This window comes from Phyllobates terribilis, unplaced genomic scaffold (assembly GCF_046119375.1).
Source record: "Phyllobates terribilis strain yellow unplaced genomic scaffold, ASM4611937v1 Scaffold_2__4_contigs__length_985480577, whole genome shotgun sequence".
In the NCBI taxonomy this organism is placed as follows: domain Eukaryota; kingdom Metazoa; phylum Chordata; class Amphibia; order Anura; family Dendrobatidae; genus Phyllobates; species Phyllobates terribilis.
In genome coordinates, this window is record NW_027362762.1 from 947,740,029 (window position 1) to 947,748,456 (window position 8,428).

The following is an 8,428-nucleotide window of genomic DNA, read 5'->3' on the forward strand; positions in this document are numbered from 1 at the left end:
AGAGCGGTGAGGGGAGCAGCGTCCCTGCCTAGCAGAGGGCAGGGACGCCAGCGCTACAGCGTCTAGCTCCGGAAAGTCCAATAAATGTCTTATCCAATGATTGGGATCAGAGACCGAGCCCGGAATCTGCCTCGTCATGCAGAAGGAAACTCACTTGTTCTGTGAGTGCATCTAGCTGCGGAAAGTCCAGTAAATGTCTTATCCAATGATTGGGATCAGAGACCGAGCCCGGAATCTGCCTCGTCATGCAGAAGGAAACTCACTTGTTCTGTGAGTGCATCTAGCTGCGGAAAGTCCAATAAATGTCTTATCCAGTGATTGGGATCAGAGACCGAGCCCGGAATCTGCCTCTTCTTGTTGATGTACAGTTGTCATCTCCAGCTGGATCCCATATTGTTAGTGGGAACACAGCGAGACACCGCTCTGCCTCATCTGGAAAATATATGTTACAAAATCAGCAAAATAATAAAGATTAATATATGTACATGGAGACAGATTATAATGAATGTGGCAACAGAAGAAGTTTACATATCGTAAATTAACTCTATATTATAATACAGTACTATGTACCATATATACTTGAGTACAAGACAACCTTTTCAGAACATTTTTTATGCTTGAAAAGCCCCCCTTGGCTTATACTGGGGTATGTTCTTATATATACTTATATATACCGATGTGCGGGGAGTTTCGGTGGAGGAGGAATGGGCACAGGCAGTAGCCGGCTGCTGCAGTTACCACTTGTGCCCGCTGCTAAAATAAATGAATATTCACTCCTCTCCATGCCCTTGGGAGTGGAGAAGAGTGAATATTCATTTTCTTTAAAAACGCACACAGTCAGCAGCAGCCGCAGATCGTCCTCAGCGCTCCTCTGTGCCCGCTATTAGAGAGTATGAATATTCATTCTTCTCCACTCCTATGCGCGTGGAGAAGAGTGAATACTCATTCTTTTTAGTAGCGGGCACAGAGGATCGCTGACCCGCAGAGCGGGCATGGCTCCAGCTAACAGTGTGCGCTATTAAAGAAAATAACTATTCACTCCTCTCCACGGTGATAGGCCTGGCATGGAGAGGAGTGAATATCCCCGCAGCTCACCTCGGCATCTGAGGGCGCATGGCAGTGATATCATGCGCTGCTCAGATGCTGAGGTGAGCTGCTGGCACTGGCAGAACAGGACGCAGCGCTGGAGCAGAGGGAAGGAAGGTGAGTAGGATTGTTTATTTTTTTGTGTGTGCAGTGGGGGGGGCCATGCATACCAGGATTGGGAATGCTGGGGCCATGCATACCAGGATTGGGGATGATGGGGCCATGCACACCAGGATTGGGGATGATGGGGCCATGCACACCAGTATTGGGGATGATGGGGCCATGCACACCAGTATTGGGGATGATGGGGCCATGCACACCAGGATTGCGGATGATGGGGCCATGCATACCAGGATTGAGGATGATGGGGACATGCATATCAGGATTGCTGATGATGGGGCCTTCCATACCAGGATTGGGGATGATGGGGCCATGCATACCAGGATATGGGATAATGGGACCATGTATACCAGGATTGGGATGAGGAGGCTATGCATACCAGGATTGGGATGATGGGGCCATGCATACCAGAATTGAAATGAGGGGGCCATGCATACCAGGATTGGGATTAGGGGGCCATGCATACCAGGATTGGAATGAGGGGGCCATGTATACCAGGATTGCGGATGAGGGGACCATGTATACCAGGATTGGGATAAGGGGGCTATGCATAACAGGATTGGGGATGAGGGCCATGCCATTCCAGGAGGGGAAAATATACCAGTAGCTGCTGCCTTTCCTCCCATCGGCTTATACTCGAGTCAATAAGTTTTCCCATTTTTTTCTAGTAAAATTAGGTGCTTCAGCTTATATTAGGGTGGGCTTAAACTCGAGTTTATATGGTAATATCTAGTGGCCATTATTTAATCTCTATGTTCAGGTATGCTCTACACCTTATCATTGCTGTGATAGGAATAGTACCCTGGCTATTATTTTTTTTTATCTTGTATTATTATATTACAGCTTACTAGCAATTCCTCCAGCATGATACATATACAGCCATATACAACACTCCACTCCAATTTCTATAACTCCTTGAAAAATCTGTGATGGTGAAACGACTGTCAGGGTAGAAGTGGTGGCCTGGCATTTCTGGTACTACAGCACGTCTACACGTACTTGGCATTGACATTACTTTTTGTTATTAGTTTTGTGCCCAATTTCTAATGATTTAGCCTATTGCCTGTTCATAGTAAAACATAACATATATCATAAAACATACACAGGAGCCCTAAGAACTTACATCCTCATCCAGGTCCATATTAATGATCACATAACCAGGACCAGGCGTAGAGATGGTGGTGTTTTTGAGCACTTCTCTCCGTTCGGCCATCGGTCCATGAGGAGCATCATCATTTACATTCATGATTTCATCCTCTTGTTCTTCTGTAACACAAAAGATTGAAATTAGAATAATTAGAATACAAACTTCTATGTCTTTGTTAAAGAATATTAATATTATACAAGTTTTGTAATCTCTAAATGATACAGGAAAGTTTGAAGATAGAGGAGCCCAACCTCCAGCTTGAATTCTGTTTATAGATTAATTACCTACATGCTTCTTTTAGAGACATTTTTTCTATTAGACTGTTTTCTTTTTTGTTAATCACTTTATAAAAGCCTGAGAACTTACTGTCAGAGACGATGATCAAATCCTCACCCAGGTCCATATTGATGATCACATCCTCATCCAGGTCCATATTGATGATCACATAACCAGGACCAGGCGTAGAGATCTTGGTATTTTTGAAGACTTCTCTCTTTTCGACCATCGATCCACGAGGAGCATCATCATTTACATTCATGATTTCATCTTCTTGTTCTTCTTTAACACAGAACATTGAAATTATTATTATTAGAATACAAGCTTCAATATCTTTGTTAAATGATATTAATATTATACAAGTTTTGTAATCTCTAAATGATACAGGAAAGTTTGAAGACAGAGGAACCCAACCTCCAGCTTGAATTCTGTTTATAGATTAATTACCTACATGCTTCTTTTAGAAACATTTTTTCTATTAGGCTGTTTTCTTTTTTGTTAAACTCTTTATAAAAGCCTGAGAACTTACTGTCAGAGAAGATGATCACATCCTCACCCAAGTCCATAATGATGATCACATCCTCATCCAAGTCCATATTGATTATGACATAATCAGGACGAGGCGTAGAGATGTTGGTGTTTTTGAAGACTTCTCTTTTTTCGACCATCCGTCCATGAGGAGCATCATCATTTACAATAGTTATTTCATCCTCTTGTTCTTCTGCAACACAAAACATTGACATTTGTATTATTAGAATACAAGCTTCTATATCTTTGTTAAAATATTCATATCATACTAGCTTTGAAACCTCTAAATGGTACACTAAAGTTTGAAGATGGAGGAACCCAACCGCCAGTGGGAACTTTTTAATAGGGTTTAATTCCCTACATACTTTATTTAGAGACTTTTTTTTAAAAGGCAATTTTTTTCTCTGTTAAACACTTTATAAAAATCTGAGAACTTACTGTCAGAGGAGATGATCACATCCTCATCCAGGTCCATATCGATGACATAACCAGGACCAGCCGTAGAAATGTTGGTGTCTTTGAAGACTTCTCTGTTTTCGGCCATCGGTCCATGAGGAGCATCATCATTTACATTCATGATTTCATCCTCTTGTTCTCCTGCAACACAGAACATTGAAATTAACATTAACAACAGTAAAGCTTGTATATGTTTGTTAGACATATTAAAATTGTGGAAGGTTTATAATCTCTAAATGGTACAGTTAATAATGAAAGTAGAGGGACCCAACCCCCAGAGTAACATTTTTGTATGGGATTTTAGAGATTTTTTGGAGATTTTTTCTTATTAGGCAGTTTTTTTCCCCTGTTAAATACATGTTATAGTACGTGTAATAAAAGCCTGAGAACTTACTGTCAGAGGAGATGATCACATCCTCATCCAGGTCCATATTGATTATGACGTAATGGGGTCCAGCCGTAGAGATGTCGGTGTCTTTGTGGACATCTCTCTGTTCGGCCATGGGTCCATGAGGAGCATCATCCGTTATAATAGATGTTTCATCCTCACGTTCTCCTGTAACACAGAACATTGACATCAGTATTTCAAAAGAATAAACTGCTATATGTTTCTTCTAGATTGTTTCTCCTATGTCTATGGTAAATTCACTTGCAAGAAGTATTTGTATGTAGCTAGATATTATTGTCAGATTGGTGATGGCCGTACTTACCGTTAGGAGTAGCCCTACTCTTTATATCTGCTTCCAATGTATCTTGTCTTCTAGCATCCATACACATATGGCGATAGCTTTAAAATGATAAAACAGAAGTCACATTATGAAGTAACCATATCTATATTCTGCAGAATATATTTTCCGTCATCTCTTGTATCTGTCCCTTTCTGCAGTAATTTTTGGTATCTGACAATCAGCAATTCTTTTTCTATTGTACAGAAAAGTCCATTGTGGCCCCAGCAGGTCAGAGGCAGTTTATGGGCCACGAAGCATCTACACTGGATTGTGCTCTTTACTGACTGGTGTGATAACCTGAAGATGTGATATTCCTGATACAGACTCCCATGAAGCCCATAAATCATTATAAGACTTACCCACATATGACGGTACAGATGACACCAAATATAAATCCAGAGAAGAAGTAGATGGCAGGAATTATACCAAATCTACTATAGGATTCTAATGGAAGAAAAGATGAAGAACACATCAGATATTTAGCGCTACTTATATATACATAATATTCTGCATCTTCTTCACTTGATCAGACCCAGGACCATTCCTATGAGTAAGGGACACCCACACAATACATAGCGGTCGGCCGATGGTTCACAGCTGATGGATCAGCCGGCAGATATTTCTCCTGACTCCTCCATACACAGGAACGCTAACTCTACTGATCACACCGGTGTCCTCTGTAAGAAAGCCACTGGTAGATTCCTCTGGCGGCGGCTTATTTAGCTGAGAACAAAAGGACGAACAGTTGTAAATTGGAGATTGGACTGTCGGCAGAGCGGCTGATATCAGCCAGTTCCACGGTCGTTAGTCTCATGTGTATGGAGGCCTGAACTCTAGGAGTGAACAGGGCAGGATAATAGTAAATCCCAAAAAGGTGCAGAAATTCTCCAATTACCAAAAATATGAAATTATTTCTCCCAAAAGTATTGATGAGGTCACAGATATGAGGATCAGAGACACGTGACTTGTTTTGTCGCTCAGAGTGGATTCCCATTCTTACAATGTGTTAGAGATGCTGGAATAGGGAATACATGATGGGAGAAGACTCCGGACATCACAAGTAATACATGGAGAATACTCCATGAAATGTATCCTCTGACTTATTACCAATAATCCCATATTGTGTGAATATCTGGTAAAGCACTTACCTGCAGGGGTCAAAGCCCTGGAATCCTGGGGGCGGCTGTTGATATTAGCGCCCTCCGCAGGTGCAAATAGTGACTAGCCCAGGGGATAGGGATGACTCGGTTACCCGGGCCTTTAGTCTTAGGGATGTCGCGGTGGTCATCTCTCGGGCCCGTACCCTGGGGTCTCTCTTTAAAAAGGGTGGATATTTATTAATTTTTATAAAAGTTTGTGACGCCACCTGTGGCTTCTGGTGAGATTCACCAGCGCTGCGCAGTCCACTGAGGCCGATGATAAGGCAGCTCGATGGTATAGCTCCCCACAGGTGGAGCTAGGCCTCAGGGCAGCGTATGAAGGGGGATGCAGGACAGGCGAGACCCAGCCGGGTCAAAGCAAGAACAGGGACAGACACGATAGTCACTTCAGTACCTTTAACTGATGGAAATTCAGGCACGTCCCGGAGCACTGTAGGGTGAAGGGTGCACATCAAGATCCTCCCCAATGAGCGGGTTTTGGGCCTCCTGTCTCTTGCCTCTGCGTAGTAAGTTTCTGACCTGCCTGGAGCTAGGCCTAACTTTGTCTCTGTCCTGTGCTGGCTGACCTTGTGGTAGGGCCTTCTCTTGGAGTGACGCTCCCGACCTATGTGTCTCCTGGCTCTGGTACGTATCAGCACTTTAGCGATCCTGGGACTTATAGTTCTCCAGGGATTCCGGTTATATCTTACTGGGTCGTGGAGATCCTGCTAAGCTTCGGACCCGGTGTCCGGTAACTGCTTCGGGGTGAGCTAGTTAAGCTCCTCTGCCCCCTATGTACTAACTCTCCACTCGCTTTCGGCCTACTCGGGCCCTCACTAGGCTATACACACTAACGGCAGCTTGCCACGCTTCACCGATCTTATGGCGCCGGCACACCTAAAGCTCACTCCTCTGAGCTACAACTGAGTCTGGACTGTGCTCCACTGCAGACTAGCCTCTCTCAGGCTTCTCTACTGCAGGAACTCTCTCAACAGGTTCTGCTCTCTGTCGACTCCAGTCTAGACTAACTGCTGCCTGGCTCCACCTTCCCTATTTATCTATCCCTAACGGGCTCCCTCTGGTGGTCTGAGGTGGAAGGTGGAGATGTGTGAATGGTTATGGGGGCCTCTTGTGGAGGAATCCATCAATACACTCTTCTAGGATCTGTGATACCAAGCGCAGCTGGGCGTCACAATAGCACACTCGCTAATAGAAGAAATGCAAACAGCATTGTAGCCTGGAGGAATATCGCGTTTTGTGTAGTCCACAGTCAGCCTCTCCAGACAAAGCCTCTTCCAGTACCTTCACTCCTGATAACCCCACAGCCAGTGACATCGCAATGGTGATCTCACTGTGACATCACGAGGAGCGGAACACGAGTGATGTCACAATGGGCCAGATACCTGTCACCACTGAAGATGAAGCAGCTCCATCCATCCTTATGTGTTTCCTAATATTACTCGTCTCGTCTCTGGATCACCAATATAATAAAACATGCAGTAAATGCAATAGGCCGAGAATTACCGGAGAACTGAAGGATCAGAGGCTTTTCTGATGGGTCCTGATTACACATATAATGTGTCCTCCTATCTGTAGGTCCTGTGGTGATGTCACACTCTGGGGTCCTCCAGAGGAGTCTTTCACCATCCAGATGTCCCGACATAACCACCTCACGCGGCTGTGAGTCTCAACTCACCCCGTATTCAGGGCAGACCTGTTCTTAGGCCTCAATCTCTCTGATGCGGAAAAATAAAGAAGGAAAAAATATCTAAAATCATCAAAGTCTGTTAAAAAAAAATAGAAAATCAAATATTTCTTCATCTGGTGGCCATGCATGAGGCATCATAGACAATAGCTGAAGGAGCTTAAAAATTATATATTGTTAACCCCTTAACTACCCTTGCCGTATTAGTACGCACATTTGCGTACTGCCCGTTCAGTGTGTGCTGCAGCGCTGAGCCCTCACTGAATGGAGCACATGTCAGCTGATTCTTACAGCTAACATGTGCCCGCAACAGCCTCGGGTGGAATGGCGATCCACCCGCGGCTGTTAACATGTTAAATGCCGCTGTCAATCTCCGACAGCGGCATTTAACGCGCGCTTCCTGGAAGCGCGTCCTAAGCCCCGCCCACTGGCGACCCCGTCACGTGATCGCGGGTCACCGATGGGTGGGCATGACAACCCAGGGTCTGCAGCAGACGCCTGTGGTTGTCATGATCTTGTCACTATGAGCGCCACCTAGTGGTCGGCGCTCATAGCACAGGACCATTTCTGCTGCATGCAGGGGACCTGCTCGTCCCCTTTATGCAGCAGAGGCGATCGGACAGTTGCTACTTCTAGTCTCCTATGGAGACTATAGAAGCAAGCAAAAAGTTAAAAAAAAAAGTTTTTAAAAATATAAAAAAAAATAAAAAAATATAAAAGTTTAAATCACCCCCCTTTCGCCCCATTCAAAATAAAATATAAAAAAAAAACCCTACATACACATATTTGGTATCGCCGCATTCAGAATCGCCCCATCTATCAATATAAAAAAAGAATTCATTCAATCGGTAAACGGCGTAACGAGAAAAAAATTCTAAACGCCAGAATTACGTTTTTTGGTCGCCGCAAAATTGCAATAAAATGCAATAACGGGCGATCAAAACATCGGATCTACCCCAAAATGTTATCAATAAAAACTTCAGCCCGGCGCGCAAAAAATAAGCCCTCACCCATCCCAAGATCATGAAAAATGGAGACGCAACGGGTCTCGGAAAATGGCACTATTTTTTTTTTTTTTTTACCAAATTTTGGAATTTTTTTTCACCACTTAAATATAAAAGAACCTATACATGTTTGGAGTCTATGAACTCGTAATGACCTGGAGAATAAGAATGGCAGGTCAGTTTTAGCATTCAGTGACCGTGGTAAAAGAAATAATTAAAAAACAACTGTGGTATTGCAC